This window comes from Stegostoma tigrinum, unplaced genomic scaffold (assembly GCF_030684315.1).
Source record: "Stegostoma tigrinum isolate sSteTig4 unplaced genomic scaffold, sSteTig4.hap1 scaffold_94, whole genome shotgun sequence".
Lineage (NCBI taxonomy): Eukaryota > Metazoa > Chordata > Chondrichthyes > Orectolobiformes > Stegostomatidae > Stegostoma > Stegostoma tigrinum.
Genome location: NW_026728819.1, coordinates 46,562 through 73,414, shown reverse-complemented (window position 1 = coordinate 73,414; position 26,853 = coordinate 46,562). Strand labels below are relative to the sequence as shown.

The 26,853-nt window shown below is 44.6% G+C and overlaps 1 long non-coding RNA gene, 1 other non-coding gene and 1 pseudogene across 2 annotated transcripts; 2 read left to right on the top strand and 1 right to left on the bottom strand.

Annotated features, from left to right (window-relative positions):
* Window positions 1-544: 544 nt before the first annotated feature.
* LOC132209445 (U2 spliceosomal RNA) lies at window positions 545-705 on the top strand (annotated as a pseudogene).
* A 2,895-nt stretch (window positions 706-3,600) lies between these two features.
* Window positions 3,601-20,228, bottom strand: LOC132209438 (uncharacterized). The gene is made up of 3 exons (XR_009445526.1): window positions 20,053-20,228; window positions 16,940-17,088; window positions 3,601-4,717 (listed from the first exon to the last, which is right to left on the bottom strand). It is a non-coding gene; the product is annotated as an uncharacterized LOC132209438 (long non-coding RNA).
* A 6,207-nt stretch (window positions 20,229-26,435) lies between these two features.
* trnat-ugu (transfer RNA threonine (anticodon UGU)) lies at window positions 26,436-26,508 on the top strand. The gene has a single exon. It is a non-coding gene; the product is annotated as a tRNA-Thr (tRNA).
* Window positions 26,509-26,853: the final 345 nt, after the last annotated feature.

Sequence of the window (26,853 nt, the reverse complement as noted above, 5' to 3'; positions counted from 1 at the left end):
GGTTGCAGTGGTATTTGTCGAGGTTCATCCCGAGCAGCTCCGTGACGCGGGACTCCATGCTCTACGGGCTGTTTCCCGGGACGCACATCGAGACCAACATCAACTGCGCCTGGAGGACCATCAATGCGGTGAAAGGCGCTCTTTGGTTTGCCTGCAACTTGCTGGTCTGCCAGCTGAAAGAACTGACCACGAACGAATGTTGCACACTGGCGCACTCCAAGGTCCAGGACTACGTGCTGAGTGACACACTAAAGCTCGGGGCAGCCGCCGCCAAGGTGCGGTGGGGAAAGACCACTGTATGAAACCCCTCGTCCAGAATAGAAACAAGGGCCCTATCTGGTAACTGAGCCCAGCTGGCGCCTCCCCCAACTGGTCAGGGGGCCAACGGGGACTGTGCGGGGTGAAGACTGCCGGTGTATTTTCTTTGCTTTGTTTTTTTTTCCCCTTTAGTTGGTGGACGTACACCCTGGGTAACCCAGAGCAGCTTGCATGACTGGGTAGGTGTATGAATGTGTTTTTTTTTTGTACATCTTATGAATAAAGTATATTTTTTCAAATTAAAAAAATGTTCTTATCAGCTTTAGTATCTGATATGTTCTTTACTTAAGGACCCTATATTAAACCAATTTTTGGAACAGGAGCTTGCTCTGTCCTCTCCAAGCATCATCCTGGTATTGCAGTATTTGCAGGAATGGTGCAGTCTCGTTAAACCAATTTTAAAACAGCCTGATCAAAAACTGAAGAAGGGTGTCTAGGCCTGAGGCATCGCACTTCCTGCTCCTTTGCTGCTTGGCCTGCTGTGTTCATCCAGCTCCGGACCTTGTAATCTACAGCAGTTCAGCACTCTGGAACTATAACAGCCCTTCAGCCCAACAAGTCCTCATCAAACCTCAGAGCATCCCAGCCAGACCTATACCCCACCTAATCGACCTCTCCCTTAACACTACAGGCAATTTAACATGGCTAATCCACCTAGCCTGCACATCTTTTGGACTGCGGGAGCACTCTGAGGAAACCCACACAGACACAGAGAGAATGTGCAAACTCCACACAGGCAGTCACCTAAGGCTGGAATCAAACACGTGTCCTGGTGCAGTGAGGCAGCAGCGCTAAACACAGAGCCACCATGCCGCCAAAGTCCTTTCTCTCAGCACTCTCACCCAACTTTCTCCAAATGTGCTTTTTCCAAGGTAACCGTTCATCTCTCCTTTTCTGCATGCTCAGCACTTGCTCTGAATGTTCGTGCCTCATCCGTGGTGCATGTCGCATCTTCCCACCAACACCATCCCTGAAGAGTCACACATGGCATCAGAAGTAAAAGAAAATTGCCTGCCAATACTACCTCATTACAAATAGCATTTCAGAAAAAAACAAAAGATGAAGTGATCGAAGTATTCACTAGTTTTGCCTCTGATGATGATGACTTGGGATGTATTGAACTAGAGATTTTGGAAACACTGTGAGCCAGGAAAGGATATGGCATATACAATGCACGTTTTTCATTTGAGTGCAACAGCACCCAATCAAACTTGTGCTTTATTTCTCTCAAGTCAAGGCCTGTGAGTTTAATCAGATTATCAATTCGCTGACATGGGACACAACTGTAAATGACCAAGCCAATTCTCACATTAGCCAGACGTGGAGATATTTGCAAATCTAGCAAGATGAGCCAGAAGTTAGATAAAAATGCTACATCAAGATGCAGAATTGCCTGTCCGCAAAGTACATGCTTTCTGTAAGAACTCTGCAAGCTGTTTAGCACCTGAGACGTGTTCTGCCACAATATCTCTGCCTTTCCCTGGCATTTTTGCACTTTGACGTCTCAACTAGAACTTAATGTTTCACAGTGCTCCTGTCTTGCTTGGTTGTTTATCACAGGCGCAAGCCAGGCAGCTGTTCACTGTTATTACCAGCAGTCAGTTAACGGCTGGTTAGCAGCTGTGGCAACAAACACGTGTTTTGACCAAATGCTCACGTCTCAAAGTCTCAGGGAAACAGTTCTCAGTCAGGGCAAGGGAGACAGGATTAAGTCAGGAGATCCTGACACAGCATTTCCAATGAATCATTCAATATCAGCCATTTGGGGCAAGCAGGATCAGAGGATCTGTATCACTACAGTACAGAGAGGTGGCCACACTCACTACTAATTGCATTCTCAAAATGCTCCAGGAGATTGGTTGAGCCTGAATTATGATCATCAAGCCAAGCTGACTCTGTCCATTCCTGCCATTGGGGGTCAGTTTGATGAAATTCTCAAAGGTGTTCAGGAGTTTGGGAGGTGCATAGCTCCCTGAAATAGCAACACAAGTGGATAAGACGGTGAAGAATTTCACTTTCACGGTGCACAGCATCAGGATCTGGTCAGCTTTGATATCTGGCTCATAAGTGAGATGAGGTTTTTTTTTCAAACATATCAGAGCATGCATTGTTCCTACAAGAACAACTGTGGTTCCATTCATGCATTTTTTTTGTTTCAACCATGAAATGGCCACAACATGATCAAAAGTGAAAGTAGCCATCAACCAGTTTGAACTGTCGGTGGTGAAATAAATTAAGACAGAGATAAATGTATTTGCAGATTTTTAAAATTTTTTAAAAAAAAATATCATTCATGGGATCTTGATATTACTGGATAAGAATGGCAGTTTCCTTCCCTAAAGGACACAGGTTTTTCCAACAATGGCAATGGATTCACGGTCATCATTAGATTCTTATTACCAGATTTTTAAAAAAAACTCAAATTCCACCATCTGGAATGGTGGGATTCAAACCTAGGTCCCCAGACCATTATCTCGGTCTCTGTGGAGTAAAGTACAGCAGACTAAATAGAAAATAAACCAAGACATTGTGTGATATCTAGTGTATATGTATTCATCATGAAATCCATCACTGCTGTGGACAACAGGTAAAGATTTGAAGAGACTGCATTCTCCACCCCCCGCGAACAGAGTCACAACGGACACCAGGTTTCATAGCCGATCGGGAAAATGCAATCGGGGATATAGTACTGGACTCCTCCCAATCTTTTGTTTCGACTTAAAACTTTCATTTTGTGGGCAAAACTCAAAAGGAAACATTACGATTGTTTCCAAATCAACAAACACCTATTAAAAGTTGAAACGTGTCTGTGGAGAGCAACAGGATCCGTAATTGTAAAAGGTGTGCAGACATAACTAATAAATAAAGGGCCATCGAGATCATCATAGAATTCCTACAGTGTGGAAGATGGCCATTCAGTCCACTGAGTCCACACAAACCCTCCAAAGGGCATCCCATCCAGTCTCACACCCCACTCTGTCCTTGCATTCTGCACACAAGATACTAAGGGTAATTTAGCATAGTCAATCGACCTAATTTGCACATTTATGGACTGTGGGAGGAAACCGACGCAGACAGGGTCTGGGTAAGACACTTCATAGGTTCAGTGTGGACTTGATGGGCCAAGTCATCTGCTTCCACACTGGAGGGATTCTATGATCTCCAGAAACAAGCCCAAAAATACCTGGTTTGGAGACAGCTAACAGCAGAATAAAAAAAAACCCAAGAGTTACTCAAATTTGCTGCTACTTAACTAGTCCTGATGAACCAGGAAATCCCTTTTCACATACTGTGCTGGTGGATAGTCTTTAGTCAGTGTGAATGTGTCGTGACGTGACTATTTCCAAGCTCCACCTGACAGATATACAACTGTTATTAACATTTTATTCACAATACCAGCACCTTTAATTGAGCTGGGATTAGTAACAGCAGTACAAACAGCCCAAAACTATGGTTCATTTGATCGTGAGAGTGATAGCAAAATGCTTCAACCGTGGTTCTTTGTGACTGTTTGGACGACTGAGTGAATGCTTTCCCACACTCAGCTCACGAATGCTCTCTCCCAAGAGTGAATTTGCTGGTGTGTCAGAGGGGAATTCGAGTCAGAAAAACTTTCCCACACACAACAGGCCAATGGTCTCTCTCCAGTGTCAATTTGCTGGTGTATCAGCAGGTGAGTTGTCTGAGTGAATTGTTTCCCACATTCCAAGCAAGTGAATGGTTTCTATCCAGTGAGAGCTCCCTGGTGTTTAAGCAGGTTAGATGACTGAGTGAATCCCATACCACAATCAGAGCAGGTGAATGGTTTCTCTCCAGTGTGACTCTGGTGGTCAGTTTCTAGGTGGGATGGATGAAGAAGTTCCTTCTTGCAATCTGCCCATTTCCACAGTCTCTCCCCAGAGTCACTGCGCTGGTGTTAGAACATTTCAGATGAATCTTCACAGACTCTTTTACACACAAACCATTTGTATTTCTCCAAAGTGTGAGTGCTGCTTTCTCCTTCAATGTTCAAAATCCTGAGATAATTGGGTTGTGATAAACAAAGTGACTGTCAGACCTGGATGTGGAACAGTTTGAATTCTCTAACTGCAGACTAAGCTATCACACAGAAAGTAAGTGCAATGAGTGAGAAACCAGAAGAGAAAACAGACTGTGAAACTGAGAAATCCTCTGGACATTTGTGGAGCGACACTTGGAAAACATGTTGGATTATCATTAGAACAAATCCATTCATAAATATCCTCCAGGTAAGGTATTCAGTCAGTCAGTGTTTACACAAAATTACCGAAAGAGAGGTGGGAGAGCCAGGGAGGAAGGACAGGCATTGTATAAATCTGTAACTCAGTCTTTCAGAGGGATTGAAAGGTTAAGAACAGTGCAGAAGTAAAATTGTGGAAATCTGAAATGAAAACAAAAATGCTTAGTCCGAGTTGTACAGCATGGAACAATCCCAGTTGTCCATGCTGACCAGATATCCTAAATTAATCTAATCCCATTTGCAAGCATTTGACCCATATTCCTCTAAACATTCCCTATTCACATACAACATTAAAAGATATCTGAGGGATAAGATTTATGACTATCTGGAAGAGCATGGCTTGATCAAATACAGTCAACACGGCTTTGTGAGGGGTAGGTCATGCCTTACAAACCTTATCGAGTTTTTTGAGGATGTGACTAGAAAAGTTGATGAGGGTCGAGCTGTGGATGTGGTGTATATGGACTTCAGTAAGGCATTTGATAAGGTTCCCCATGGTAGGCTCATTCAGAAGGTCAGGAGGAATGGGATACAGGGGAACTTAGCTGCTTGGATACAGAATTGGCTGGCCAACAGAAGACAGCGAGTGGTAGTAGAAGGAAAATATTCTGCCTGGAAGTCAGTGGTGAGTGGAGTTCCACAGGGCTCTGTCCTTGGGCCTCTACTGTTTGTCATTTTTATTAATGACTTGGACGAGGGAATTGAAGGATGGGTCAGCAAGTTTGCAGACGACACAAAGGTCGGAGGTGTCGTTGACAGTGTAGAGGGCTGTTGTAGGCTGCAGCGGGACATTGACAGGATGCAGAGATGGGCTGAGAGGTGGCAGATGGAGTTCAACCTGGATAAATGCGAGGTGATGCATTTTGGAAGGTCGAATTTGAAAGCTGAGTACAGGACTAAGGATAGGATTCTTGGCAGCGTGGAGGAACAGAGGGATCTTGGTGTGCAGATACATAGATCCCTTAAAATGGCCACCCAAGTGGACAGGGTTGTTAAGAAAGCATATGGTGTTTTGGCTTTCATTAACAGGGGGATTGAGTTTAAGAGTCGTGAGATCTTGTTGCAGCTCTATAAAACTTTGGTTAGACCGCACTTGGAATACTGCGTCCAGTTCTGGGCGCCCTATTATAGGAAAGATGTGGATGCTTTGGAGAGGGTTCAGAGGAGGGTTCCCAGGATGCTGCCTGGACTGGAGGGCTTATCTTATGAAGAGAGGTTGACTGAGCTCGGTCTCTTTTCATTGGAGAAAAGGAGGAGGAGAGGGGACCTAATTGAGGTATACAAGATAATGAGAGGCATAGATAGAGTTGATAGCCAGAGACTATTTCCCAGGGCAGAAATGGCTAGCACGAGGGGTCATAGTTTTAAGCTGGTTGGTGGAAAGTATCGAGGGGATGTCAGAGGCAGGTTCTTTACGCAGAGAGTTGTGAGAGCATGGAATGCGTTGCCAGCAGCAGTTGTGGAAGCAAGGTCATTGGGGTCATTTAAGAGACTGCTGGACATGTATATGGTCACAGAAATTTGAGGGTGCATACATGAGGATCAATGGTCGGCACAACATTGTGGGCTGAAGGGCCTGTTCTGTGCTGTACTGTTCTATGTTCTATGTTCTATATCTGGATGGGTAATTGACGAGCTTCCGCCAGTTCCTCTGGCAGCTCATTCTACACAGGCACCATCCGCTTTCCCTTTTAAAACTTTCCCTGTCAGCTTAAACCAGTGTTTAGTTCTCATCTCCCCTACCCTGGGAAAACAACCTTAGTTATTCACACTCTGCCCACCATAATTTTATTAGCTTTTAGAAGGTCACCTCTCAATGCTCTAGGGAAAATAGCCCTAGCATATTCAGCGTCTCCCCACAGCTTGAAACTTCCAACATCCTCGTAAATCTTTTCTGCACCCTGCCAAGTTTAACAGCATCATTCCTATTGCAGGGAGACCAGAACCGTACACAGTATTCCAAAAGCAGCATAATCAATGCCTTGTTCAGCCTATAACATGACCTCCCAACTCCTACATTCAATGCACTGACCAATAAATGCAGCACAGCAAATATCATCTTCACTACCTTCTGTACCCGCCATCCACCTTCAAGGAACTGTGCACCAACATCCCAAGGAGTCTCTGTTGCATAACAGTCCCCAGGACCTCATTATTAAGTGTTTAAGCCCTGCCCTGATTTTCATTACCACAATGCAATAGCTCGCATTTATTCAAACTAAACTGATTTCTGGCACTCCTCGGCCCATTGACCCATCTGATTAAATTCCCATTGTACTTGGAGGTAAACTTCTTTGCTGTCTACTACAACAACAATATCAGAGTCATCTGCACACTTACTAACCATTCCTCCAATATTCATTCCACATGATTTGTGTCAATGACAAAAAAGCAGTGGAACCAGCACCAATCCTTACAGCACACTGCTGTTCATAGTCCTCTAGACCGAAAATAGACCCCACCCCCCCACCCCCACCATGATCTTGTCTCGTGCCTTCAAACCAACCTTGTTTCAACTAGCTAACTCTGCCTGGATTCCATTTGATCGAAGCTTGCTAACCAGTCTATCATGTGGAGCTTTGGCAAATGCCTTGCTGAAGCCAGATAGACAATGTCCACTGCTTTGCCTTCAGCAATCTTTGTCACTTCAAAAAAAAACTTCAATATTGTTCGTGAGACAAGATTTCCCACTCACAAAGCCATGTTGACTATCCCTAAGCAGTCCTTGCTTTTCCAAACGCATACAAATCCTGTCCCTCAGAATCCCCGCCAACAATTTACCCACCACTGACATCAGGCTCAGGGGTCGATAGCTCCCCGGCCTTTCCTTACCACCTTTCTTAAAGAACGGCAAGACATTAGCCAGGCAGTCTTCTGGCACCTCAACAGTGTCTATCAGTGATAGAAATATCTCAGCACACGGCCCAGCAATTATTTCCCTAGCCTCTCCCAGAGTTTGTGGATAACACCTGATCAGATGCCAGGGACCTATGTACTACCTTTATGCATCTTAAGATGTCCACCTCCTAATCCTGTGTAATATGGACACTTTCATTATTTATGTTTCCAAGTTCTCTCATTTCCATATCCTTCTCTGCAGTAAATACTAATGTGAAATATTCATTTCCTATCTCAGCCTGCAGTTCCACACTGATAGTCTTGTTGATTTTAAAGGGGCCCTATTTTCTCCCTTGTTGCTTTTTTGCCCCAAATGTAGTTTCAGAATCTCTTGGGACTCCCCTTAACCCTATTTGCCAAAGATGGCTCATGTCTGCTTTACACCCTCTCAATTTCCCTTGAGTGTGCTCCTCCTGCCCTTTTCCGTCGAGGGACTGACAATTCCTGCTGTCAATACCCGACATGTGCTGCCTTCTTTTTCTTGACCAGATCCTCAATTTCTCCAGTCAATGAGTATCCCCTACATTTACCAGCCTTGCCCTTCACATGAACAGGAATATGCTGTTTCTGGACTCTCTTTATTTTACTTTTGAAGGCTTCCCACCTTCCAAGCATCCCACTAACAGAGAATTATCTCTCCTGATCATCTTTTGGAAGTTCTTGCCCAATAGGGTCAAAGATAGCCTTACTCCAATTTAGAACTTGGAAATTTATATTAAATATATACATTCTATAATTAAACTGATCCCATCTGTCTGCATGTGACAGATATCCCTCTAAACCTTTCTTACACATGTAATTATTCAATCTTTTTTTAAACAATGCAATTGTACTTGCATCCACCACCTCCTCTGAAAGTTTGTTCCACACATGAACCACTCTAAAAGAAAAATTGTATTTCATGTCTTTTTTTTAAAATATGTATTCCTCCTCTCACCTTACACATATGTCCCCTTGTCTTGAAATCCCCCAGCCTCGGGGAAACCCCTTGCTATTCACATAATCTGTGCCCTCATGATTTTATAAGCCTCTGTAAGGTTACCCCTTAACCTCCTTTACTCCAGTGAGAAAAGCCCTAGTTTTGGCCATCTATTTTGAACATCAAGCCCTCCATTCCTGGCAACATCCCAGCGAGTCTTTTCTGACTTGTCTCCAGTTTAATAATAGTGTCCTTCTTGTAACAGGGCGACCAGAACCGCACACAATACCAAAAATGAAGCCTCACCAATGTCCTGTACAACCTCAACATAACACCGCAACTCCTATACTCAAAGTTCTGAGCAATGAAGGCAAGTGTGCGAAACAACTTATGAACCACCCTGTCTACATAAACTTCGAAGAATTATGTCCCTGAATCTCAGCATTTGCGTTAAGTGTGTCAGTCCTATCCTTGTTCATTTTACCAAAATACAATATCTCACATTTATTCAAAATGAACTTCATCCTCCACTGCTCAACCCATTGAGCCAATTGATCATCTTAGGAAACCTTAACTAACCACTATACCAACACTTCTAGTATCATCTGCAAGCTTATTAGTTTTGTCCCTTAAATTCTCATCCAAATCATTTATATTAATGAGAAACAAAGAAATGGACCATTTACCGATTGCTGCGGAACACGCTGGTTACAGAACTCCACTCTGAAAAATCCTCCAGCACCATGGTCTCTCCTACAACTAAGCCAATTCTGCTTCCAATTAGCAAGGTCTTCCTGAATCACATGTGATCTAACTTTACTCATCAGTCTACCATGTGGAACCCTGTCAAAGACTTCACTCTCACTCTGGGAGGTGCTGCAAATCTGACCCAAGTCCTCTGCCAGTTGTCCACCGCCCGCTTGATCATGCCTTGAAAAGTTAAATCTCTTCTGAGAATAACTGCTAAATCTGCATCCAGCTGCCATTCAGCACTGTTCCAGGTCATGGGAACTTGCTGAATCAAGTAATCTTCACATTTTCACCCTGCATCGTTTGCCAACTATCTGAATTTTGTATTCTGCGTTTACCAAACATTGCCACAATGTTAATAATTTTTCTCTCTCTGCAAGCTAATATCCTGGAAACAAGTCTACTACTCAACAAAATCATTGCTAATCAGCCCCAAGGAGAATTACCTCAGCTTCTTCAAGCTCTCTCCAAACCAGAAACCCATCATAATTTTAATTTACTTATGGGATATCTGGGCAGCAAAGACCACTAATATTGATTGCCCATTTGTATTTGATTTGGAGAAAGTGTTGTTGAACCACTTCCTATAACTGCTGCACTCCATGTGCTGTAAGTACTCCACTGTGCTGTCTAGACGATTATCTGCCCTGAAGCCTCACCACCCTCACTATCACAGGAATCATACCTCAAACCTCACTACCCTCCCTACCATGAGCATGACCCTCAAGCTCACTACTTGCACTATTGCAGCCATCACCTCGAGCCTCACCACCCTCCACATTGCTGAAATCCCTCTCCAGCCTCACAACCTGCCTATCGTTGGAATCCCCCTCTAGCCTCAGAACTCTCACCATCTCTGTAGATTGCTCAGTCTCACAGATCTCACCTCTGTAATCTCCTCCAGTTTCAAGTTGAGAGGGGAAAGTTTAAGGGGGCTATGTGCGGCAAGTTCTTTACACAGTGGGTGGTGGGTGCCTGGAACGTATTGCCATTGGAGGTGTTAGAGGTGGGCATGATAGCAACATTTAAGATGTATCTAGACAGATACATGAATGGGCAGGGAGCAGAGGGATACAGATCATTGGAAAATAGGGGTCAGGTTTGGATAGAGGATCTGGCACAGGCTTAGAGGGCCAAAGGGCCTGTTCCTGTGCTGTAATTTTTCTTCTTTGTTCAACACCCTCCTGTTTCTGTAAATTCCTCCAGCCCATATAAACTTCCTCAGCTCTAATTGTCTTTACCCTCACAAACCTCCCTTTGTTTGACATCTAATCCAGCCTCACAAGGATTGTGAGGCTGGATTAGATGTCAAACAAAGGGAGGTTTGTGGGGGTAATCTCCTCCAACCTCACACTTTTCCCTATTTTTGAAATCTTCTCCAGTCTCAGAACCCTTCCTGTCTAATATACCCCAGCCTCACAAATCTCAAATGATATGTGCTTTCCTCGAATACAATCCTTCTGATGATATCCCATTTTTATTCGTCCACTTGATGACGGCACTTTCAATTTCCTGGGCTTCAGGCTCCAGAATTTCGTGGTAAACCGCTTTACTTCTAAACCTCACTTTTCTCTCAAAAAGACTGACCAATCACGTGTCATTTATTCTAATATCTCATTTTCGGAAAGGGCTTGAAATATTGCTGGGCATCTTCCTATGTGAAGTGTCTCAGAGGTCTACAGTACAGAAAAAGGCTCTGAGGCCCATCCAGCCTGTGCCAGTTAAAAACCACCACCTAACTATTCTAATCTAAAAATTTTCCAGCACTTGGCCCATAGACTTGACTGTGTTGGCATCACAAGTGTACATCTATATATGCCTTAAACGCTATGAGGATCTCTGTGCCTACCACCTTCAGAGACAGTGATGTTCAGTGCCATTGTCACAGCATGATGACATCACAGACAGGAACAGAGACGAGCTGAGTCTGTGCAAACCAAAGGTCCCCCACACACTGTGAAGGACGGGATGGTCCCTGACAGGGGGCAGAGGAGAATTAACAGAATGGTTTGTAGGAAGAGGGTTTTTAGTTGCATGGTTAGGGTTGTTTTTAAAACATTATTCTTTCATGTGACTTGGGGGTTGCTGGTACATAGAGAATATCCATCTACAATAGATGGACTCTCCTTCTCAACCTCTCCCCTCGCCTGGGGTGTGGTAATCTTCAGGTTAAACCAGCCCTATGGTCAGGTAGGACAATGGTGACTTTACCTTTGGCACAGAGATGCCACTGTGCCTCAGTGGTGTAGAGGGGAATGTTGTTTGTGGTGGGTGGGACACCACTCTGACAGTGCTTCATCTGGAGAACGTTCACTTTCTTTAATATTGTTGGGGCTGCACTGATGCAGGGAAGTGGAAAATGTTCCAACACATTCCAGATGAGTGCCTTATTGATAAGAAACAGTTATGGCGGAATAAGGTATTTGGAGAAACTGAGACTGTTCTCCTTGTAACAAAGTATTTTGAGGGGACCTTTGATAGAGGTGTTTACAAAAGATATACTACATTAGGATGATAAATTATACACTCAACAACTGATCACAAAAAGGATTACAGGACATATACTGAAAGTTTTAGGGACAATCTATTGAGAGAATGGGGTGATTTAAAAGAGAAATTTTACACAGCAAATGGGAATGAGCAGGGACACAATACTCAACACAATGTGAATATCCAGGTCCTGATGAATTGAGTAATTCTGTCAGAGTTTGGTGTTACAATTATGGAGACTTCCACCTTAAAGTCCACTTGTAATATCCTGTAACACAAATTCATAAAATCCAATTCAGTCTGGACAGAAATTCACACCATCCCCTCCTCCTGGCCGAGGATAACTGTGCATTGTCCCTGCTACACATTATCCTTTGTGGGGGTCAGCAGTTGATTCAGGGGGAAATCTATTTTGGCTTCTAGGAGTGTCCACCTTGGGACTTCATGTCACTAAACGGATCAGCAGGTGTTTGACACATGGCAAAGAATGCCCAAGAATTAGTGAGATGCAGACAGCAAGATTTGCTTCCTTTTCTTTCCTCCTTTTTCTTTCCTTCTGTGCTGCTGCACTGCCACAATGAGACATTAGCTTTTCCAGCCCAAAGCAACTTGACGAACAAGCTGTCTCGATTCTGAGAACCGGACGGTAAGCTTCTGCTGGTCATTCAAAAGAATGCCCCTTAAAACGATAGCAGTTACGTACATGTCATCTTGCCCAGTGCTCCTAACAAAAAAAAAGTTAGAAGAATAAGGGAGCATCTCATAAAAAAGGATAGCCGTCAAGTTCCATGAGGGTTACAGTTTATGGAGAAATATTGATAATGGGCAACAAGTTGGAAAATGGAGTACAACTGTGGGAAAATGTGAAGTTGTTCATTTGAGGAGACGACCAAAGAATACAGTGTTATTTAAAAGCTAAAAACTGTGGAAAACTGCATCACATAGGGACTCAGGAATAATTGTGCAGGAAACACGAAGCAAGCACACAGTTGCAACAGGAAATCCGGGAGGGTAACGGGATGTTATCCCTTATGTCAAGGTGTTTGTAGTATAAGAGTTTGGAGTCCATGTCTTAGGACAAATGTACAAATTGCTGGTAGGGCCACATCTGGAGGAATGTGAGCAGCTTTTTTGGTCGACTTATTCAAGCAAATATATCACTTCACTGGAGGCATTTCAGAGAAGATGGACTAGGATGATCATTGGTTTGCAGGGATTATCTTTTAAGCTAAGACTAAATAGGTCTGGAAACTACTGACTAGATTATTGAAGACAGGTGATGTAATTAAAAATATAGGATTCTTCAGGGAGTTTGCAGGTTAATGCTGAGGGGATATTTCCGATCGTGGGAACAGATTCTTGATCAGGCAGAGAATAGAGAGTTCTCTTTTGGGATTGTCATGTTGAAGGCAACACAGACATGGGTAAGGGGTTTCCATTACAAGTGAGCTAGAGCGAGGTGAGAGAAGGAGCATTTCAGAGATTGAAATTTCTGACATTTGTGATTGAGAAGATGTATGGTAAGATGTTCATCTTGAGGCCAGATATGACAGCATTATTGAGAAGGGTGCAGTTCAGCCTCAGACAGTTCCCAGCAACAGGGATGGATTCAGTACAGTAGTAAGGAAAAATAATTTGCAATAAAGAACTGAAGAAAATGTGTTTAACGATCACAAAATGTTATTGGAGGAAATTTCAGCTATTCAAGTAGTGGAAACACGATAAGCAGTGTTATAATTGAGTAACAGTGGAGCAAAGGAGAGTGATAGAGGGGTGTTAGATCTGAACATTGTAGAATATATGCGAAACCCAACACAGTACTTGTGGAAGATCTCACCTCCTGGCAGAATGTCGGTGAGAAACAGGATGGGCCAAGGATAGATCCTTGAGGGACATCAACTACATGGGTTTCAGACAGGAAAGAGAGAGAGAGAGAGTGGAGATGGAGTGGGAGTTTTCCAATGACAGTGAGGTCAAATATTGGTTTTAAACAGAAAGGGTGAGAAGGACATAGCCAGACATGAGAAGCAGACAGAACAAGTGACAATATCTGTGAAGTGGCAAAGGGGAAGAGGCAAGGAGGAGGAGGAGGAGAAATAAGAGAGAGATGGAATGTTTGGAGTTTAGGAGAATAGGGAAAGGTTTAGGATAAGTTCTGGTAAGGCTTGACGAGACTGGAGAAAGATGCAAATTTAGGACCAAAATGAGGAGCAACATGCCAGGCAATTTGGTTTGCTGGGCTCGTGGAAGAGAGAGAAGCAGCGGAGGCAGCTGATTAAGATTGAGACAATCGAGTGGCACAAACTCCATGTGTCTCCCTCACTTGTTGTTGAAGGGGAGGATGGAGGAGACAGGATGATGGACAGTGTTTTGCAAAGAAACAAAGCCTGCGTTGGTGATATTTAAAAATGAGTGAACAAACCTGATGAATTTAACTTTTATCCAGAATACTAAAATGGACAACAGAAGTCTGGGCTCAAACCCCATCTCAGCAAATGGTGGAATTTGAATTCAATTAAAAACTGGAATTAAGAATCAACTGGTTGCCATGGAACCATTGCTAATGGCAGAAAAAAGGTCTAATGTCATTCAGGGAAAGAAATTTGCCAACCTCAGCAAGCCACTCAGTTGCAAATCACTGCAAAGTCGAAACAAAGCAATGAAACTGGGCGGACCGCTTGGCATTGATCAAGGCACTAGGAAAGACAACTGCAGAATCAGCCTTATCGACCCCACAAACTCCTGCTTACTAATATCTGGGGGCTAGCGGCAAAATTTGGAGAGGTGACTCAAAGACTAGTCAAGAAACAGCATCATATGCATGGAATCATGCCTTACAAACAATGCCACACGTCACCATCACTGTCCTTAGTGATGTCCTGTCCCAGGAGCAGGATAGACACGGCAGACGTGGCAGCACAGTGCTATTCCGACCGGATTATTTGACCTGGGAGTACTCGACTTTGACTCTGATGCCTGGAAGTCTCATGGCTCCTGCTGATTACCATGTACCATCCTCCCTCGGTTGATAAATCGGCAGCAGTATTATCACTAGATTATTAATCCAGAGACCCAGCCAACATTCTGGGGACCTGGGTTCACATCCTGCCATGGCAGATGGTGGAATTTGAATGAAAGAATGGTCTGGAATTAAAAGTCTAATGATGACCATGAAACCATTGCCAATTAATCAGGAAAGACCCGTCTGGATCACTTATGTCTTTTTGGGAAGGAATTCTGTCATTCTTACCTGGTCTGGATGACATGCGACTCCAAACCTACAGCGATGTGGTTGACTGTGAACTGCCTTCTGGGCAATAAACACTGGTCCAGCCAGCGATTTCCATATCCCAAGAGTGAATTTTAATTTTAAAAAATCTCATCCATGTTGAACAGTACAAGGAGGAAGCACGGAGAGTGTGAATAGCACTAAATGTACTCAATGCCCACCTTCAGGAGTAGTTTGCAGGAGGATTACCAATCAGGCTGGCCGGGTCCTAAAGGACAAAGCTGCCTCGCTGGGACTGCAGCAGGTGGTGACACACCAAACGGGGAAAACAGTGATCTCATAGTCACCAATTTCCCAGCTGCAGAGGCATCTGTCCATGACAGGATTGATAACAGCGACCGCCACACAGTCCTGTGGAGACAAAGCCTCATCTTAAACTTGAGAATACCCCCCATTGTATTGGGTGGCAAGAACTTCCGCTGAAAGGGATAGACTTGGAACAGACACAGGAACTCAAAACCAAATATCTATGAGGCTTTGTGAGAGAGACTATAACAGTAGCAGACAATCTGTAACCTCATGGCCCAGCATATCCTACAGTCAGCCATTGCCATTGATCCAGGGGACAAACACTGGTTGAATGAAGAGTGTAGGAGGGCATGCCAAGAACAGCACAAGGCGTACTTAAAAATAATGTGCTAACCTGGTAAGACTACCAAACAGGACTATCTGCATGCCAAATAGCATAAGCAGCAAGAGTTAGAGCGAAGCCACCTCATAACCAATAGATCAGATGTAAGCTCTGCAGATCTGCCACACCCAGTCATGAATGGCGATGGGCAATTCAACAACTCACTGGAGGAAGCATGCCAAAAATCCCCATCCTTACTGACAGAGGAGCCAAACCTATCTATGCAAAAGATAAGACTGCAGCAATCTTCAGCAAGAACCGCCAAATGGATGATCCATCTCAGCCTTTTCCAGAGGTCCCCAACATCAGAGATACGAGTTTTCATCCAGTTTGATTCATTTCAAATAATTATTAATAAATGGACGAATTGTGCAAAGGTTATGGGCCCTGACAACACTCTGGCAACAGTACCGATGACTAGTGCTCTAGAGCTTGCTAGCTTCCAAGCCAAACTGTTTCAGTCCTGCTACAGCGCTGGCATCTATTGACAATTTGGAAAATGGCCCAGGTCTGTTCAGCACAAAAACACAGCAAATCCAATCCGACCAATTTCCCCTCAAGCAGTCTACTCTCTATCATCAGTAAAGTGATGGAATGTGTTGTCATCAGCAGTATTCAGCAGCACTTACTCAGCAGTAACCTGCTCAGTGACACCCAGTTTGGGTCACAGCAGGCACTTGGTTCCTGATCTTATTACAGACTTGATCCGCAAATTCACAAACAGCTGAATTCCTGAGGTGAGGTGAGGGTAAACAGCAGAGCCCTGCACAAAAACCACTTATTTCCACTGCAGTGGAAATGATCTGACAGTGACACCTTCGTTTCAGCTCATCTGCTGAACCTTTCATATATTCCTGTGTTACCTCTAGACTTAACTATCCAAGCTCACTGCCAGTCGGCCTCCCACATTCAACGTCCCTGTAACCTCAAGAATATTTAAAATTCTGCTGCACACAAGTTCATTTGTACCAAGACCTGTTCACCATCACTGCTGTACTCCCTGACCCACAAAGGCTCCTATTTATAAGCAACAATTTAAAATTCCCATCCTTGATTTCATTCCTAGCTGTGATGAGCCCTATCTCCCTGCACCACACAACCTTCGAGACTTGGACAACTCATTTAGTTTCAGACTTAAGTGTGTTTAATCATTGCTTCACTACTGGGGGCTGTTTCTACAGTTACCAGGCAACACGGTCTGGAATTCCCATGATAAACCGCTTAGGTTTGCTTTCCTTCTTCAAGATAGTCAGGAAAACGTGCAAATATGGTTACTTTTTGGTCACCTGACCTAATAATGGCCTTACGTCAAAAGTTTATTGATAATATTTTTGTGAAATTATAAAAGATGATAAAAGTACAAATAGTTTGTTGATTTGGACATACACCATCAGCTCTTCAGTATTGCTAGATGAATGATCTGTAACTTCTCAAATGGCCGCATTGTGGGAGCACCTTCATCATACAAACTGCAGCAGGACACGAAGGTTAAACTTCTCCACAGGCAACAGGGCTTTGGCAATGATCGCTAGTATCTGTGGAAGGAGAAACAGAGTACATATTGCAGAAGTGCAAAATGAATGACACAGAATATAAATGCTGTAGAATTTGGTGGCCTGAAATGGAAGAAAAATGAACTCTCTTTCTGGGAAATATTTCCTGGCTGTGAAAGATACCATTCAAAAATTAATCTGGTAAGAGAGCAGCACACGGTTGGGGGTGGATGGTGGTGGAAAATTTACTTCCAAAAAGGTATAAGGAAGTAACAGTAAAATACTACAGAGATTAAATTTACCCATAAGAGACTGAAGAGATTAGACACCGACAAAGGTGATCAGGGAGCACACAAGCGAGTAAGAGCAGTGCGAGCTGCTATTATCCCACACTCTGGGAAAGAAATCCAGAAGAAACAAACACTTGGATAAGAGATAATGGCAACTGCAGATGCTGGAGAATCCGAGACAACAAGATGTGGAGCTGGATGAACACAGCAGGCCAAGGAGCAGGATAGGTGACCTTTCAGACCTGGACCCTTCATTAGAAATGGGGGAGGGAAAGAGGATTCTGAACGAAATAAGGATCGAAGATGGAGAGGCAAGATAAGTGGAGAGGAGACAGACAAGTTAAAGAGGCGGGCATGGAGCAGGTAAAGGTGAGTGTCGGTGGGTAGGTAGGGAGGAGATAGGTCAGTCCAGGGAAGACGAACAGGTCAAGGGGGTGGGATGAGGTTAGTAGGCAGGAAATGGGGATGCAGCTTGAGGTGGAAGGAGGAGATAGGAGAGAGGAAGAGCAGGTTAGGGAGGCAGGGACAAGCTGGGCTAGTTTTGGGATACGGTTGGGGGAGGGGAGATTTTGAAGCTTGTGAAATCCACATTGACACTATTGGGCTGCAGGATTCCCAGGCGGAATATGAATTGCTGTTCCTGTAACCTTCGGCTGGCATCGTTGTGGCACTGCAGGAGGCCCAGGATGGACACGTCGTCTGAGCAGTGGGACGGGGAGTTGAAATGTTTCGCGACTGGAGGTGCAGTAGTTTGTTGCGAACCGAGCGTAGGTGTTCTGCAAAGCTGTCCCCAAGCCTCCGCTTGGTCTCCCCGATGTAGAGGAGGCCACAACAGGTACAGGGGATGCAGTATACCACATGAGCAGATGTGCCGTTGAACATCTGCTTGATGTGAAAAGTCTTCTTGGGGCCTGGGATGGGGATGAGGGAGGTGGTGTGGGGGCAAGTGCAGCACTTCCTACAGGTGCAGGTGAAAGTGCCAGGTGTGGTGGGGCTGGAGGGGAGTGTGGAGCCACGGAGAGAGTGGTCCCTCCGGAAAACAGGCAAGGGTGGGGAGGGGAAAATGTCTTTGGTGTTGGGGTCGGATTGCCGATGGCGGAAATGTCAGAGGATGATGCGTTGTATCCGGCGATTGGTGGGGTGGTACGTGAGGATGAGAGAGATTCTTTTTCGGTTGTTATTGCAGGGATGGTTTGCGAGGGAGGAGTTGTGGAAAAATGCAGGAGACACGGTCAAGGGCATTCTGGATCACTGCCGGGGGGGGGGGGGGGGGGGGGGGGCAGGGGCGGCGTTGCGGTCCTCGACAAGGAAGGACATCAGATGTACGGGAGTGGAATCCCGGGAGCAGATGCGGCGGAAGTGAATGAATTGGGAATAGCAGATGGCATTTTTTGAGGGCGGTGGGTGGGAGGAGGTGTATTCTAGGTAGCTGAGAGAGTCGGTGGGCTTGAAATGGATATTGGTTTCCAGACGGTTGCCCAAGATGGAAACAGAGGTCCAGGAAGGTGAGAAAGGTGTCAGGAGATGGCCCAGGTGAACTTAATGTTGGGGTGGTAGGTGTTGGTGAAGTGCATGAACTGTTCGATCTCCTCACGGGAGCACGAGGCAGCGCCAATACAGTCATCCATGTACCGGAGGAAGAGGTGGGGTTCAGGGCCAGTGGATGCACGGAAGAGGGATTGTTCCGACAAAGAGGCAGGCATAGCTTGGGCCCATGCGGGTACCCATGGCCACCCATTTTGTCTGTAGGATGTGGGAGGATTTGATAGGGAAGTTGTTGACGGTGAGGACGAGTTCACCTAAGCGCATAAGGGGGTCAGTGGAGGGGAACTGGTCAGACCTGCAGGACAGGAAATAGCATAGGGCTTTTCGGCCATCTGTATGGGGAATGCAGGTGCTAATGTGGTATACTGCATCCGCTGTACCCATTGTGGCCTCCTCTACATCACGGAAACCAAGCAGAGGCTTGGGGACCACTTTACTGAACACCGACACTCAGTTCGCAAGAAACAACTGCTCATCCCCACCTCCCGAACCTGTTCTTCCTCTCACCTATCCCCTCCTCTCATCTCAAGCTGCACCCCCATTTTCTACCTGCTAACCTCATCCCACCCCTTTGACCTGTTGGTCCTCCCTAGACTGACCTATCCCCTCCCTACCTCCGCACCTACACTCACCTTTACCTGCTCCATCCCCACCTCTAACTTGTTTGTCTCCTCTCCACCTGCCTCCCACTCTCTATTTATTTTGGAATCCCTTTCCCCTCCCCCATTTCTGAAGGGTGTAGGCCCGAAAACGCCAGCTTTCCTGCTCCTCTGAGGCTGCCAGTCCTGCTGTGTTCGTCCAGCCCCACACCTTGTTCTCTCACTTTCTACCAGAGGCGGCTGCGCGTGCGCCCAGCTTCACCCGGCCCTTTCAAAGTTTCAAAGCTGCCGCGCATGCGCCCCGCTGATCATTGCCCCCCCAATGGAGATGGTGGCGGTCACACGGGCCTATCAATATCTGAGGCATTGATTTGTTTTCTGCGAACGTGAGTCTGGGAGTTTCAAATGTGTGTTTTCCGATGTGCGCGAAGTGTTTGTAAAACTTCCAAACCCATACGAACATCACTGCCCGTGATAATGGGAACTGCAGATACTGGAGGATCCAAGATAAAAAAAATCACTTCCCTCCCACTTTCTGCCATTTTGCTTTCTTTAACGTGTCCTGCTCTTACCTCAATTGCATAAATCTTGGTCTCAGCGAAGGATCTAGGCCGGAAACGTCAGCTTTCCTGCTCCTCTGATGCTGCTTGACCTGCTGTGTTCATCTGGCTGCACACCGTGTTATATCCGATGCTCCAGCATCTGCCGTTCCAGTTGTCTCAGCGACTCGAGACCGCTCTCGTGGATGATCACGTGGTTTTCACTAATACCGCCCTCCCTTCATTCCGATTGGGCGACATCCGTCCGGTCATGCACGGCACCCCTGTGCTCCTATTGGTGCGCACTGACATCAATCAGCCAGACTTCACTGCGAGCTGGAGCATGCTCAGTGCTTCGTGTTGGCATTGTGAGAAGCTCATGATCGTCGTCACAATGTTGCATTTTGAGACAAATCAGACTGAGAACTGGATGAGAAAGATTGTTACATTAGCGACCCTGGGGTTTTAATAAGTCGCTCTGAGGAAGGGGCACTGCACCCGAAAAGTTATCTCTGTCTTTTTACCTTCACAGATGCTGCCAGACCTGCTGAGCTTTTCCAGCAACTTTGTTTTTGTTCCTGATTTACAACATCCCAGTTCTTTTGTTATTTTTTAATAAGTCGCGATTGAAAAGGCTTCCTGCAGCTCAAAGCTAAAGATACTCTTGATACCACTCTGTCAGCGAATAGAGAAATGGCGGTGAAATAAGGGTAATAAATACAGGTATAACAGTCCTCAGGTAAGATGTAAAGAGAGTAATTATGAACATGAAGAACATCACTTGGTTACGTGAGGTGAGTGTTGTTCATATGAGCTGTGATTGGGCAGAGCGGAAGGTTAATCAAAAAAGAACAAGCATAAAAGAGATTCTCAAGAAAGGTCTGTGCAATGGAAAGCAACGAGAATCAGAAGATAAAAGCCCAAGACAGAAGAAAAAGTTTGAAGACCGAGGCTGCAAAAACTCCAATATGTTGTATCACTGCTTTACTGCCTAGTTATTGACTTAAGCAGTATAATACACATTCAACTGTAAGTAGCTGTCTGAGTTTGTCACTGTAGTTTACTTCATAACAGATAAACTCCACACTTTGTTTCAATAAAGCTGACAGTTGGTTCACAAATTAGTTCTGTTGCCAAGTCCGTTCCTGTTTGAAAAGGGGTATAGATCGCATTTAAATAGACAATGAAAAATATCAATCCAGGCTCTGAGCAAAATTCTACTCCCTCGCCACTGACTCCATCCCTGCCCCTGGTAACTGGCAGGTAACACACTGGTCACATTCATGGTGCAATATTTCATCCCAAGATGAGCTTCCAACCCACATTACTCACCCCCACACTCATTATCACAAAGTCCACATACAATTTCAACCTCAACAGCATCTCAGTTCATCTGCTGCTGAAACTCTCATCCATTCCTTTGCTACCTCTCGACTTAACTCCCCAAACACACTCCCGGCCGGCTTCTTAATTCTACTTCCCTGAAATCTTGAAATGATCCAAAAATCTGCTGCCCGTGTGTTTATTCTCACCGATTTTAACATCTTCAAGTTTTGCCATCCTGTGCTCACTAACATAAACATTTTCTGAGTGGCAAAGCACCAAGGTTTTGAAAATCATATCCTTATTTTGAAATTTTGTCGTCACACCTCGTTCCTTTGATAGTCCGTCCAGCTGCAAACCCCTCTGAGATATATCTGAAGAAGGGTCACTGGACACAAAACAATAATGTTGCTCTCTCTCTCCACAAGCACTGCCAGATAAGCTGAGTTTGTCATCAATTTCCACTTGTGTTACTACGTTCAAGCATCTACTGTTCTTTTGCTTTTTCCTTCAAGACATTTGTTCTCCCTGACTTCCAACCTCCAGTAGATTTCTGGTTTTACCTCTCCCACCTTTTTCATGTTTTCAGTTTCCAAGACCATAAGTTCTTGAATTTACTCCCTAAACATCCCGGTTTTCAAAGTCCCTTTGTTCGTTCAGGATATTCCTTGAAACCTACTTCTTTGGCCAGTTTTGGGTCACTTGTCCTAATAAGTGCTTGGTATCAAATATTGTTTTGTCACAACATTGTGTAATATGTCAGATCATTGGATTGAATCAAAAATGTGAAAACATTTAAATTGTTCTTTTGGAAAACATCACTGTTCTTTCACGATCATTTGGTAACTCCTTACCGAACATCGTTGCAAGTGCAACTTCACTGCATGACTTGCACTGGTTCAGAAACACCAAACAACAAATTCTCCAGATGTAACTGAGGATTCGCAATAGTTACTGATACCTTTGGGGAGTGATCCAAAGTTCATGTATCAGGATATGGTGAATGAATAGACAAGAGACAATAGGTGCTGGAGCAGGCCATTCGGCCCTTCGAGCCAGCACCACCATTCATTACGATCATGGCTGATCATCCACAATCAGTATCCTGTTCCTGCCTTATCCCCACAAGCCTTGATTCCACTATCTTTAAGAGCTCTATCTATCTCTTTCTTGGAAGTATCCAGAGAGTTGGCCTCCACTGCCTTCTGGGCAGTGCATTCCATATATCCACCGCTCTCTGGGTGAAGAAGTTTTTCCTCACCTCAGCTCTAAATGACCTATCCCTTATTTTTAAACTGTGTCTTCTGGTTCTGGACTGACCCATCAGCAGAAACATGCTTCCTGCCTCCACAGTGTCCAATCACTTAATAATCTTATAGGTCTCAATCAGATCCCCTCTCATCCTTCTAAACTCAAGTGTATACAAGCCCAGTCGCTCCAATCTTTCAACATATGATAGTCCCGCCATTGCAGGAATAGACCTCGTGAACCTACAATGCACCCCCTCAATATCCAGAATGCCCTTCCTCAAATTTGGAGACCAAAACAGCACACAATACTCCAGGTATAGTCTCACCAGGGCCCTGTACAGCTGCAGAAGGACTTCTTTGCTCCTGTACTCATTTCCTCTTGTTATTAAGGCCAGCATGCTATAAGCTTTCTTCACTGCTTGCTGTGCCTGCATGCTTGCTTTGATTGACTGATGTACAAGAACACCTAGATCTCGTTGTACTTCCCCTTTACCGAAATTGACTCCATTGAGGTCGTAATCTGCCTTCCTGTTCTTGCCACCAAAGTGTATAACCACACATTTATCCACATTAAACTGCATCTGCCACGCATCCGTCCACTTACCTAGCTTGTCCAACTCACCCTGTATTCTCATAACATCCTCCTCACATTTCACACTGCCACCCAATTTTGTGTCATCAGCAAATTTGCTAATATTACTTCTAATGCCTTCGTCTATATCATTAATATATATCGTAAACAGCTGTGGTCCCAGCACTGAACCTTGTGGCACCCCACTGGTCACTGCCTGCCATTCTGAAAGGGACCCGTTTATCACTACACTTTGCTTCATGTCAGCCAGCCAATTTTCAATCCAGCTCAGTACTTTGCCCCCAATACCATGTGCCCTAATTTTGTTCACCAATCTCCTATGCGGGACTTTATCAAAGGCTTTCTGAAAGTCCAGGTACACTCTATCCACTGGTTCTCCCTTATCCATCTTCATATGGACATGATGCAGAACTTGTTGGGTAATATAAGCTCAGAAACAGAACAGCGATGGCTTCCTTCTGACTCGAGAGGGTCTAACATTACTTTTTAATTGAAAAATGCTCAGGTTCATTTATAGTTCTTCATGGAGAATGAATTGTTGAACTTATTCAGCTGCATGTGTACAATAAATTTCTTCAGATGTGAGTTCAAAGAAATTCAAAACTATTCCTCATCCTCCCACCGACTTTCTCTCACTGTTAAGGTGCCTACTCATGGACCTAGGGGATCCAGGTACATGATTATTTGAAGTTTACATCCCATTTAGACAGTGGTTAAACAGTCTTTTGGCACGGCAGCCTTCATTGCTCGATTGTTTCAGTTTCGGAGTTGGGAAGTCATATTGAGGTTGCGCAGGATGTTGATGAGACCTCTTCTGGAATACAGTGTGCGGTTTCTGTCGCACAATTACAGGACGCATATTATGAAGCTGGCGAGTGTTAAGAAGAAGTTTACCAGGATGTTGCCTGGTATGGAAGCTTTGATTTATAAAGAAAGGTTGGATAGACATTGACTTTTCTCGCTGGTGCTTAGGAGGTTGAGAGGCGGCCTGTTAGTAGTTCATAAAATAATGAGACATGTAGATAGTATGAATTGTGGTTATCATTTCCCAAGGATGGGAGATTTCAAGACTAGGGGATGTTTTTAAGTTGCGAGGAGATAATTTAATAAAAATGGATATGTGAGGCAGAACTTTGCAATGACTGTGAATAAAACAATGGCAAGTTCTAGCAGAGAAACAGGTGGCAAAGAAACAGGTGACAGTGAAGCAGGCATGTGAGGGCTAATGTGTTTCGTTTGCCAGTGACATTCACCGCTTCACAAAGTGGGGAACATTGAAGTGCAGCAGGGACGGTGATTATTTTGCAGGATATTCACCTTGCAAATGGTTTTTCCGCCAGTATCCCTGATTACATCGCAATCGACAGGATGAAAGCTGCAGCAAGACGTGTGGAGCCAGTGGAGTAATTGATACGGCATCTGAATTTGAATTGGAAGATTGGAATATTGTATTCTCTCTCACTCGACTGAAGTTGACAGCTTTTCTACCCTTGCAAATTGACAGACGCTTCCGAAGAGGAATGTCTGCCCAGCGCTGTTTTTGTCAGGTTCCCAGCAGTGGAAGTGATTGGATCGCTGGCTTTTGGAAATTGAAAATTGAAATTGAAAGGTAAATGAGTAACATGAGTGTGGGGCTACTTCAGCTCACTGTCTATTTCATATCCCACCTCATGGCAACGGTACCCATTGTCAGGAGAAACCGCTTGTGTTCCACATAAAGCTGCCTTTTGTGGGGAAACCAGCAGGAGAAGCGGGTAGAACAGTGTGTGTATAATATTACAAAGACTGACACTGAGACACATATTAAACAGTAAATTTAACAAGTAAAGTTGTAAACTTGCTCGCCCAGCTGGCTTGTTTTCATTCAGACTTTTCGTCACCATGCGACGTAACTTCATGAGTGAGACTTCCGAAGAAGCGATGTTGTTCTCCTCCACTTGGAATTTATACTGCCCCGTCTGTTCCGGCAACTTCTGTCATTGTGCATTCTGTTCTGTGTGGGTTGCATATGGGGTCCAATTCTATATGTTTGCTGACTGCATTATGGATTGAGAACCATGCCTCTAGGAATTCCCATATGTGTCTGTGTTTGGATTGCACTTCTACGGTTATGTTGTCCCAGTTAAACTGATGGCCTTCATTATCCGGGTGTACTGATATTAGGGAAAGTTTGTCATGTCATTTTGCTGCCAGCTGATGTTCATGCATACTGATGGCTAGTTTCCTTTCTGTCTGTCTGATATAATGTTTGTGGCAATCGTTGCACGGTATTTTGTAAACAATGTCAGTTCTGCATGTCGTGGGTATGGTGTCTTTAATCCTTGAGAATGTTTGTCGTAGCATGGCTTTGGGCTTGTGTGCTACCGTAATTCCTAGTGGTTGTAGAAGTTGTCAGTTCTGATATGTTCCTGATGTGTGGCAGTGTGTCCAGTGTGTTCGGGCATAATGTGTCCTCTTCGTGTTGCTGTTTAGTCAGTACCTGCGGATGAAATTGCAGGGATAGCCATTCAAAGCGAACATTTTGTATTGGTGTTCTTCCTCTTTCTGCATAGTTCTGGGTCATTGCAATGAGTGGTGGCCCGTTTAAATAGTGTCCTGACACAGCTTAGTTTGTGCACCACTGACCTGAGTTAGTTGCCAAATTAAAAGTATCCGAGCCCCTCGAGGCACTGACCTGAGTTGTGATGTGCAAAGGACAACACACGAAGGAGGATCCTTGTGTGATTGATCCAATGTGATCTGTATACCAGGGTAAACAGTGAAGACTAGTCTTCAGCACCTATATTGAGCCTGGCTCCACTTGGCCTCCAGTCACCTCTCACAAACTACCATTGCCCTTCACTTTTCCTGACCTCCCCTCTGTTCTTGTTTTAAACTTATTGCACGCCAGGCAGTTTCAGCTGGCATTGCTGCTGTGGAACTGTAACATGGAGTGAATCGATTTTGACTGACAGGTGACGTAATTCTGCTTCTAAAGATCAGTCAATATTTTGTATTTATTACTGTAAATGATAACCATTAACAGGCTAAGACAGTGATGGCACTGAATTGTCATCACTGGACGAGCAGGAAAGATCTGTTTACGTCACTCAGGACACGATTTGATTCAGCCTGGCATTCTCCCGTCCTTCTGCATGTGATGCCGCTCTGCTGTGTTTTGGTTTTGTTACGTCTTGATTATAATCATCTCCAGTTGTCTAATACTTTGTCATTTCTAATACATGAGACTCCTTTCCGGCATCTGCATTTCTGGCTCCATAGCTCAGTGGTTAGAGCACTGGTCTTGTAAACCAGGGGCCGTGAGTTCAAGTCTCACTGGGGCCTTTGGTAATTTTTCTACATCTTCTGCTTCCAAGATCGAAAGGTGCCCTGAAAAGATTATCTGAAATTATGACTATATCATTTCCTCCACAGGCCAGAAATGTCCATGAAATTCCACGTTCCTGTTCGCTCTTCCACGTGTTTGAGGCGGACCATTCGGAATGGCAGGAAGCAGCTGGTGCGAGTGATGTTTGGTCGGAAGAGCGAGGTGAAGCAGTATAAACTGCAGAGTGGCAGATGAACAACGGGGGAGGAGCACAAATCCGGGGCAGCCACCGAATGCTCCCTTTTGTTGCTGTGAACAGGTTCCTGGTAACAAAGACAACACTCACTCTGAATCGGCCAGAA